The following is a 10,735-nucleotide window of genomic DNA, read 5'->3' as shown; positions in this document are numbered from 1 at the left end:
TTTTAGACGTGTCCAGATTGGCTCAATGACATGGTATGGAAGTGCAAGAAACCCAAGGACAACTGATGGAGAAGATGGTACTCACCAATGAAGGCCATTATCAGCAGCACCAGATGCATTCCCAGGACTTTGCTCTGGGCGCCCATGTCCTCAATGGTGTAGAGCGAGAAGCTCACTAGTAAGGTGGGTGGTGTGCATGTACCGCCCACATTCAACTAGACTCGTCTTATTTGCACAAATAACTAAAACACCGCACGTCTTAATCTGGAAAGACGAGTTATCAACCAGAAATTTACAAAAACATTTCTTTGTAGTCAATGAGAAAGTCAAAGTCATTCACAATCTTCACGTAGTCAAGAAAGTGGAAAAATAGACCATTTCCTCATCCATTTCTAGCTGTATTTTTCACGGATAGCACTCGCACCTACATAAGTGCTTCTCACAAAATTAGAATATCATCAAAAAGTGAATCTCCTATATTCTATAGAGTCATTACACACAGAATGATCTATTTCACGTGTTTATTTCTGTTAATCTTGATGATTATGGCTTACAGTCAATGAAAACCCAAAGTCATTATCTCAGTAAATTAGAATAATTAGCAAAAATCACCTGTAAAGGCTCCTAAATGTTTATAAAGGTCCTTAGTCTGTTTCAGTAGCTCCACAATCATGGGGAAGACTGCGGACCTGACAGATGTCCAGAAGGCGTCACTGACATACTCCACAAGGAGGGGAAGACACAAAAGGTCATCGGTAAAGAAGCCGCTGTTCATAGAGTGCTGTATCCAAGAATATTAATGGAAAGTGGAGTGGAAGGAAAAAGTGTGGAAGAAAAAGGTGCACAAGCAACCGGGATAACCGCAACTGGAAAGGATTGTTAAGAAAAGGCCATTCAGTAATGTGGGGGAGATTCACAAGGAGCGGACGCTGCTGGAGTCATTGCTTCAAGAGCCTCCACACCCAGACGTGTCCAGGACATGGGCTACAAGTGTCACATTCCTTGTGTCAGCCACTGATGACCAATAGACAACGCCAGAAGCCTCTTACCTGGGCCAAGGAGAACAAGAACCGGACTGTTGTCAGTGGTCCAAGGTCCCAGAGTCTGGAGGAAGAGTGGAGAGGCCACAATCCAAGCTGCTGGAGGTCTGGTGTGAAGTCTCCACAATCAGTGATGGTTTGGGAGCCATGTCATCTGCTGGTGTAGGTCCACTGTGTTTTATCAAGACCAAAGTCAGCGCAGCCGTCTACCAGGACGTTTTAGAGCACTTCATGCTTCCCTCTGCCGACAAGCTTTTTGGAGATGGAAATGTCATTCTCCAGCAGGACTTGGCCCCTGTCCACACTGCCAAAAGTACCAATATCTGGTGTAAAAACAACAGTATCACTGGGCTTGATTGGCAGCAAACTCGCCTGACCTTAACCCCATAGAGAATCTATGGAGTATTGTCAAGAGGAAGATGAGGCACCAGACCAAACAATGCAGACGAGCTGAAGGCTGCTATCAAAGCAACCTGGGCTTCCATAACCCCTCAGCAGCGTCACAGGCTGATCGCCTCCATGCCACGCCGCATTGATGCAGGAATTGATGCACAAGGAACAAAGACCAAGTATTGAGCGCATTTACTGATCATACATTTCAGTAGGGAACATTCAGATTTTACAATCATTTTTCAAGCTGGTGTTATAAAGTATTCTAATTTACTGAGATAACGACTTTTGGGTTTTCATTGCCTGTAAGCCATAATCATCAAGATCATTAACAGAAATAAACACATGAAATAGAATCACTCTGTGTGTAATGACTCTATAGAATAGATGAGATTCACTTTTTGTATTGAAGAACTGAAATACATTTTTGATGATATTTTAATTTAGTGAGAAGCTCCTGTATGTCCGCCCCTGGATCCAGGTAGTGATGTTTTGACTGGGACTATGTGATGGCAGTACTTTAAGTTTTATAAAGTGCACGAAGAACGTTCTCAACCCAGATGTTGATGAATTCTCTACACAATCCATTGGCCATTTCCACTTTTGCATTCATTCTGCTCCTTTGGAGTTGGGTGGTCTGGAGAGGTTGGTGTCCATCGGCCAGGACTATGGATTCGGCATGTCAGACAGCGCAGCATCTCTAACCTTGCCACTTACCAATTAGATGGCCCCAGATTTGTCTTTTTAGTTTTCCAGACATTTCCGTGGCCATGTACCATCAATGAAAGTGCCACCACGAGAGCCTTGGATGCCGCCAGTTTACCTCCTTATCCTGCTGCTCCCAGTCACTGAAATCATGAACTGGTTCTTATCAAAAATGAGAACTTTACGTTAAATATTAACTCTATGCCCACCGTGTCGGAAACGATATATACAATCTTTATTGCCTAAAACTTCATGATGTTTCCTATAGGAAAACCCAAAGAGACCCCGATCCGTCCTGTGCAATCTGCAGCCGGTGAAGCGTCTCTGCGTTACCTTAGGGGATTGAAAAGTTGTGAATGCTTCGTGCGCCACAATTTATGCTCCTGAAAATTGCTGTAAATTAGTTCATTATATTTTACCCAATAATTTATTTTTTTGTGATTCACTTATTGTGCGGAACTTCAGTGGGATTTTTTCTTTTCATTTGTGGATGAGATTCATTATCTTCTTCAATTCTAGTGAAACTTTCGCGTCACTCAACTGGACAATAGAAATCAGATCTGGGCCCCTGGGAGCCGACCCCAACCTGTTCCTTCCAGAGATCTACTCTAAGTTATAATATTATAGTGAAGTCCACGATCAGCCGTAGATCCATCCGATGGGATCGGAGGACCCTATGGATGGTGCGGCCCCCGGATAATGACCAGTGAGCAGTTTATCCTCGTACATTTCTAGATCTGACCGTTCCTCGAGTCTTCTTTCCCAATTACTCCATGTCTTCTGGCTCCAGAGCAGTTCCTCACAATGAAGGCCCATACCTCACACCATTTTTTATTGATGGCCAAATATTTTGATATTTAAATTTGCCAGATCTGCTGAATGAAAAAAAGTCAAAATGAAATGAAAGTATTACAAAGTCCTGAAAAACATGTATGAAAGTAGTGTACTACCCTAACATACTAATCTACATCCTACTCTGCTGTCACACGCAATCATTACAGTTTTCTTCGATATTTTATGGCTTTCACTCTATCACTATGGCTGACCTTTCACTATCCAGATTCACCACAAAATAGCTGCTGCATTCCCTGCCTCGGCTTTTATTTGGGCTACGATCAAATCTCTCATCTCTTCTATTATGCTCACAGTTTCCCATAGCCCAGAAAGGGTCCACATTGCCCACTCTCTTACCACTACTAACCTTAGGACTTTACCTGTTGGGGTTTTTATTCTTTGGATCAAGTTTAAACTGAAGTAAAAGAAAGCAGAAAGACAAAAAGGAAAATGTATCTAGTCCGAGATCTCCAAAAATCTTTCCCTGATCACTGTATCCAAGCAGTGAAACAATTCTCAGGGTATGTGCCCACGGGCCCCGATTCACCGCTCAAGTTCTTCAGATATGAAGAGACCAGACGAGTCCGGTGCCGCCCCCGGCCGGCTCCTCCCTGTGCCGCTAGAAGTGATTGACAGGTCTCTTCCATAACGAGCGATCTGTCAATAACCAGGAGCAGCGCTGGGAGGAGCCAAAGAGTTCAAAACTGCTGAAAAGCCTGAAAGTGTGAACAGCAAAGTGGGTTTTATTCAGAATGGAACCGCTACAAAAAATGCCTGAAAAAACCGCAGCGTGAACATACTCCTAGAATAAAAAAAAAACTATAGGAACAGAAGACATGTACAATATCTGATCTACCAGGAAAGACGAGGATAAGTAAAGATATAAAGTTACCGCACATCATCTCCGAGAACTTCTTGCTTCTGCTCCTGGTCCTTGCGGCTGGCCATCATAAGATTTTCTGCTCGGACTCGTGCCACCATAAAATGGACAGGACTGTCTTAGCAAACCGCTGGTCCACACTTTAGTCTTATAAACCTTATGTTATGGAGAACAGAGGGCGAACGTCTGACCTCCGGTAAGTGATCAATCTACCTATATTACACATATGGAGATGCTGAGCGGGTGAATATCTGGACCAGGTGCAGAGCTCAATACTCAATGATATTCCTGCAGACATCGTGCAACTACGTATTTGTAAAAGATTTAATCTTGAAGTGAAAGCAAAGGAGCAGAGAGAAATGATAGGGACATTATTGCAGCGCCCCAGAGACCTGGTCGTTGCAGTAATGTCGCTCTGCCACTAAGGGGAGTGATGGTACGTCCGATGGCTCTAAAGAGTTCTCCTGACCAGGTATCACCAGAACACATTACACTTCACAATCCGGCCACTAGGGGGAGAAAAAGGCTTTATTTATTGGGCCACTCCTCACACTGGTAAAACTAGGGGCTGGGGAGGAAGTTAGTCAGAAGCTGACTGGGTTGGATTCAGGCAACATCCCGTAGCAGGGAGTGTTGCAGGGAGAAGGCACAGGGGGGTCCCTGTCAGGCGTGGAAACCTGGCAGGTGCCTAGCAAACAGAACAGAACGTAACGGAACCGCGCCTGCACACCTTGCGGCGGTATCCCAGGAGAGAGACACGAAGGGAAGGATATTGTGGAACAGTGTAAATGAGATCAGCACAAAGGAGAGCCAGTAAGAGTCGTGCCGAGAGAGAAAGGCAACATCTTACTGAGGCGCGTAGTCGGTGGCCGGATCACCGTAGGAGTAACTGACTTCAGGCCTTACTTCAAATTCCGCTGGACAGTTGATTATAGGTTGGCTGTCTACCTTCTACACCTACGAAGACATAGGGGGCAACATTGGGAGAGGGGCGTCTCTAGAGTCCCGGAAGACCTCCAAGCCTTCCCGTCAAACGGGTGGCGTCCTAGCCAAAATATACCTGGGGGACGTTAGAAACTAGCAACATCTGGAACCAAAGAACGAGAGAGAGAGAGCTGTAGAGAACGAACGAACGAGGGCAGCAGTTGTGAGGACTATTCCGAATGCTCAGCAGGGTAGGACTACAACACACAGGCGCTATTGGTAGGCAACGATTGCCATCTGCGAGGGAAACTCTGGATGTGCCCATCGGACCGGCCGGTCTCTGATAACCCGGTTGAACGTGCTCTGGACTGAGTATATTGAAGCCTTCAGTAAAAAGGTAAAGAGACTGCAACCTTGTGTCCTCGTTATTGCCTGCACCTCACACCATCACCATCCACCTTACTGGGAAGTCCTGGGGACATACTTCACCTGTGGGAAGATATACCATCCAGCTGCCATTCCATCACCCCAGTGGACCCCACAGCAGCGTTGGTCACCCTGACCGAACACCACAGGTGGCGTCACGAACCCCTGACAGACTGTACTACCACCTTCATTGGACGCCCCTTAGCAGGGTCACGACCAGGTCCAGCCACCGTGACAACCGCAGAACCGAGCAGAAAGGACCGGTACCGAGTGACCTGTGGCCCTGTGTCTGGGGGCGCTCCATTATCCTATAACGTAACAACCTTCAAGCCTAAGATCACCGCCGGCGGCCATATTGTGTCCTCAGGAGGAGACCGGCCGCCAGCTCATCCTGCTAAACAGATGTCCATCTGATCTCCACGGAGGAGCCTAAGGCAACTGATGAAAACCCTGCCCAAAAACAAGACTCTGCTGCAAAAGCCAAGAGTTGGTGACAGCAGAGAACGTTTCCGTATGTGATTCAGGATATATGGAACTTCACAACATCCTGTAAAATGCGGACTTGGTGGTTTGTGGCTTTATGGCACCATTCTGCAGTAAAATCACCTTTATGTTTCATCCATAAACACATGACATCTTCTAAATTTGGATTTGTGACGGTATCATAGCCGCGGTTCAGTAGGAAGGTGAGGAGCAGAGACACGAGATGGGTGAAATCAGCGACAGGAACTTTACTAGATTTTCACACCTTTCTCTTCATGCCAAAATATTGTAATTTACAGAATTTTGTTTTTTGCATTTCAAGATAGAAGAACAAATCAGAAAGTGATGAAGATTCTAACTAAACCCACCTAAAAGGCAGTAAAAGGAGCGTCGCTTGTAGATAAGAGGCCGACTTGGGCACGTGTGGCATACAAGGAGTGCCGCCATTCTGAATTTGGTAATTCTGGACCAGTTCTGCAAATGCCGTATGGGCCCAGTCGGTCTCTGTAGGACTGGTCCAGAGTCCACTGGACCGCCCCCGTAGGGCAGTGGGGCACTCGGAGCCGGGCCCTTCGGTTCTCAAGGGGGATGTCACGGTGGCTGACCCAGTCCGTGGCCCTAAGGGACGTCCATTGTAAATGGGGAAAGGTCTTTAAAGGGATAGTGTTTGTGACGCCACCTGTGGTATTCGGTCAGGGTGACCGACGCTCCTTTAAGGGGTCCACTGGGGTGATGTTATGGCAGCTAGATGGCATACCTTCCCACAGGTGAAGTATGTCCCCAGGGCTTCCCAGAAGTGTAGATAGTGGATGGTGTGAGGCGCAGTGAAGAACGAGGACACAAGGTTGCAGTCTCTTTACCTTTTTACTGAAGGCTTCAGCATCCACAGTCCAGAGCATCGGATCACAGGGCAGGCAGAGTCCGGCCGGTCTGAAGGCAATTCCAGAGTCCCCTTATCCAGGTGGAAATCAGTAGCCTTCCTTTAGCGCCTGGATGTTGTAGTACCTTACTGCTGAGCTTCTCATACGGTCCTCACAACTGCTGGAGATGTTATATCTTTCTCTCTGTGCCCCAGATGGATAGAAACAACCCATGTGACTGATGGCCTGAGGCTTTTTACAGGGATTCTAGCACGCCCCAGCCCCCACAAGTTGCCACCGTGCCTCCTGGGAAAAGGTCGGGCAACTAATATGGAATTAGCTGTCCTGCCGGTCTCTGGAGCAAGGCTTGGAGACGATGACTCCCTCGGTGTTCCGGCTACCGGATCTTGCGCCTCAGAAAGGAGGCAGCCTTTTACAGGGCAGAACTCCTTCTGGTTTCCTCTCCTTTTTCTATGACTTCGGTTCTCACTCTCTGCAACACAATTCTCCTTGAATGTCTCTTTCTTAGGATGCTGCCGCATGTCGGGCCAACGCAGCTCCGTAGCCTTCTGCCTAGACTTCTGACAGGATCCCACCCCTGTCAGGGACCCACTACCTGAGTGGAACTCAGATAGCAGCTAACTGAGTGAAGCCCAGCTCGCTTCTGACTAACTTCCTATCCAGACCACCAGTTTTACCTAATTGTGAAGAGTGCCCTACTAAATAGGAGCATAGCTCCCCCTGGTGGACTGGAGTATGAAGTGTGTTGTGTGGTTTGTGATACATTGTAAAGTGATCTCCTTTATTGCCTTCAGATGTAACATCACTCCCCCTGGTGGAAGAAGGACATTACTGCAACAAACAGGACCCTGGCAGCACACCTTGTATGTTTGTGCCATTAACACACTGATCAAGATGAGAATGACTACTAGACCTTTATGAGTGATGGACTGAGAGGTGCCGGATGAGCATGAGTTTCAAGGGAAGAGCTACACAGTTGGCTTTAGGCAAGTTCCACTTACCTGGGTCTGCAGGCAGCTGAAGGTGCAAGCTGCGCTGGGGTCTGAGCCAACACAGTACCCATGATATGGTTGTGGACCCACGGCTGTGAGATGTAATGCCCTCTGATTACAGGTGCTTTCTGTTGCTGATAATAATCAATAAGCCCCATGCCATAGCTCTGAAGTGCATCAATTATATTTACAGCTGTGGAGTGTAACCCTTAAGCTTCATACCTCAGCTATGAAGAGTAAACCTAAAGCGAAGTACCTCAGCTCAGAAGGGAAAGTAACAGGCTCTTTGTCTGAACTCTGAATTGTGACAATCAAGCTCTATACCTCAGCTCTGAATAGTGACCATCAAGCTCTATGCCTCAGCTGTGAAATGCAACTATCAAGCTCTATGCCTCAGCTCTGAATTGGGCCCATCAAGCTCTATGCCTCAGCTGTGAATTGTGCCCATCAAGCTCTATGCCTCAGCTGTGAATTGTGACCATCAAGCTCTATGCTTCAGCTGTGAATTGTGGCCATCAAGCTATATGTCTCAGCTCTGAATTGTGACCATCAAGCTATATGCCGCAGCTCTGAATTGTGACCATCAAGCATGTTTGCCTCAGCTCTGAATTGTTACCATCCAGCTGTATGCCTCAGCTCTGAATTGTGACCATCAAGCTCTATGCCTCAGCTGTGAAATGTGACCATCAAGCTCTATGCCTCAGCTCTGAATTGTGACCATCAAGCTCTATGCCTAAGCTCTGAATTGTGACCATCAAGCTCTATGCCTCAGCTGTGAATTGTGACCATCAAGCTATATGTCTCAGCTCTGAATTGTGACCATCAAGCTCTATGCCTCAGCTCTGAATTGTTACCATCAAGCTCTATGCCTCAGCTGTGAATTGTGACCATCAAGCTCTATGCCTCAGCTGTGAATTGTGACCATCAAGCTCTATGCCTCAGCTCTGAATTGTGACCATCAAGCTCTATGCCGCAGCGCTGAATTGTGACCATCAAGCTCTATGCCTCAGCTCTGAATTGTGACCATCAAGCTCTATGCCGCAGCTCTGAATTGTGACCATCAAGCTATATGTCTCAGCTCTGAATTGTTACCATCAAGCTCTATGTCTCAGCTCTGAATTGTTACCATCAAGCTCTATGCCTCAGCTCTGAATTGTGACCATCAAGCTCTATGCCGCAGCTCTGAATTGTGACCATCAAGCTATATGTCTCAGCTCTGAATTGTTACCATCAAGCTCTATGCCTCAGCTCTGAATTGTGACCATCAAGCTATATGTCTCAGCTCTGAATTGTTACCATCAAGCTTTATGCCGCAGCTCTGAATTGTGACCATCAAACTATATGTCTGAGCTCTGAATTGTTACCATCAAGCTCTATGCCTCACCTCTGAATTGTGACCATCAAGCTCTATGCCGCAGCTCTGAATTGTGACCATCAAGCTATATGTCTCAGCTCTGAATTGTTACCATCAAGCTCTATGCCTCAGCTCTGAATTGTGACCATCAAGCTCTATGCCGCAGCTCTGAATTGTTACCATCAAGCTCTATGCCGCAGCTCTGAATTGTGACCATCAAGCTATATGTCTCAGCTCTGAATTGTTACCATCAAGCTTTATGCCTCAGCTGTGAATTGTGCCCATCAAGCTCTATGTCTCAGCTCTGAATTGTGACCATCAAGCTCTATGCCTTAGCTCTGAATTGTGACCATCAAGCTCTATGCCTCAGCTGTGAATTGTGACCATCAAGCTATATGCCTCAGCTGTGAATTGTGACCATCAAGCTTTATGCCTCAGCTCTGAATTGTGCCCATCAAGCTCTATGCCTCAGCTGTGAATTGTGACCATCAAGCTCTATGCCTCAGCTGTGAATTGTGACCATCAAGCTCTATGCCTCAGCTCTGAATTGTGACCATCAAGCTCTATGCCTCAGCTGTGAATTGTGACCATCAAGCTCTATGCCTCAGCTGTGAATTGTGCCCATCAAGCTCTATGCCTCAGCTGTGAATTGTGACCATCAAGCTCTATGCCTCAGCTCTGAGTTGTGACCATCAAGCTCTATGCCTCAGCTGTGAATTGTGACCATCAAGCTATATGCCTCAGCTGTGAATTGTGACCATCAAGCTCTATGCCTCAGCTGTGAATTGTGACCATCAAGCTATATGCCTCAGCTGTGAATTGTGACCATCAAGCTCTATGCTTCAGCTCTGAATTGTGACCATCAAGCTATATGCCTCAGCTCTGAATTGCACCCATCAAGCTCTATGACTCAGCTCTGAATTGTGACCATCAAGCTCTATGCCTCAGCTCTGAATTGTGACCATCAAGCTCTATGCCTCAGCTCTGAATTGTGACCATCAAGCTATATGCCTCAGCTCTGAATTGTGACCATCAAGCTCTATGCCTCAGCTGTGAATTGTGACCATCAAGCTCTATGCCTCAGCTGTGAATTGTACCCATCAAGCTCTATGCCTCAGCTGTGAATTGTGCCCATCAAGCTCTATGCCTCAGCTGTGAATTGTGACCATCAAGCTCTATGCCTAAGCTCTGAATTGTGACCATCAAGCTCTATGCCTCAGCTCTGAATTGTGACCATCAAGCTCTATGCTTCAGCTTTGAATTGTGACCATAAATGCCCAACTGGTGGAGGGCTGCAGTGATAGTTGACTTTGTGGAACTTTCTCCCATCTCCCTACTGCATCTCTGCAGCTCGGCCACAGTGATCTTGGGGTTCTTCTTTACCTTCTCACCAAGGCTCTTTTCCCACGATTGCTCAGTTTGGCTGGACGGCCAGGTCTAGGAAGACTTCTGGTGGTCCAAACTTCTTCCATTTAAGGATTATGGAGGCCACTGTGCTCTTAGGAACCTTGAGTGCTGCAGAACTTCTGTTGTAACCTTGTCCAGATCTGTGCCTTGCCACAATTCTGTCTCTGAGCTCCTTGGCCAGTTCCTTTGACCTCATGATTCTCCTTTGGTCTGACATGCACTGTGAGCTGTGAGGTCTTATATAGACAGGTGTGCGCCGCTCCAAATCAAGTCCAATCAGTTAAATTACACACAGCTGGACTCCAATGAAGGAGCAGAACCATCTCAAGGAGGATCACAAGGAAATGGGCAGCCTGTGACTTACATATGAGAGTCTGAGCAAAGGGGCTGAAGACTTATGACCATGTGATATCTCAGTT

The sequence above is a fragment of the Ranitomeya imitator genome, chromosome 7 (assembly GCF_032444005.1).
Source record: "Ranitomeya imitator isolate aRanImi1 chromosome 7, aRanImi1.pri, whole genome shotgun sequence".
NCBI lineage: Eukaryota > Metazoa > Chordata > Amphibia > Anura > Dendrobatidae > Ranitomeya > Ranitomeya imitator.
Note: the sequence above shows the minus strand (reverse complement) of the source record.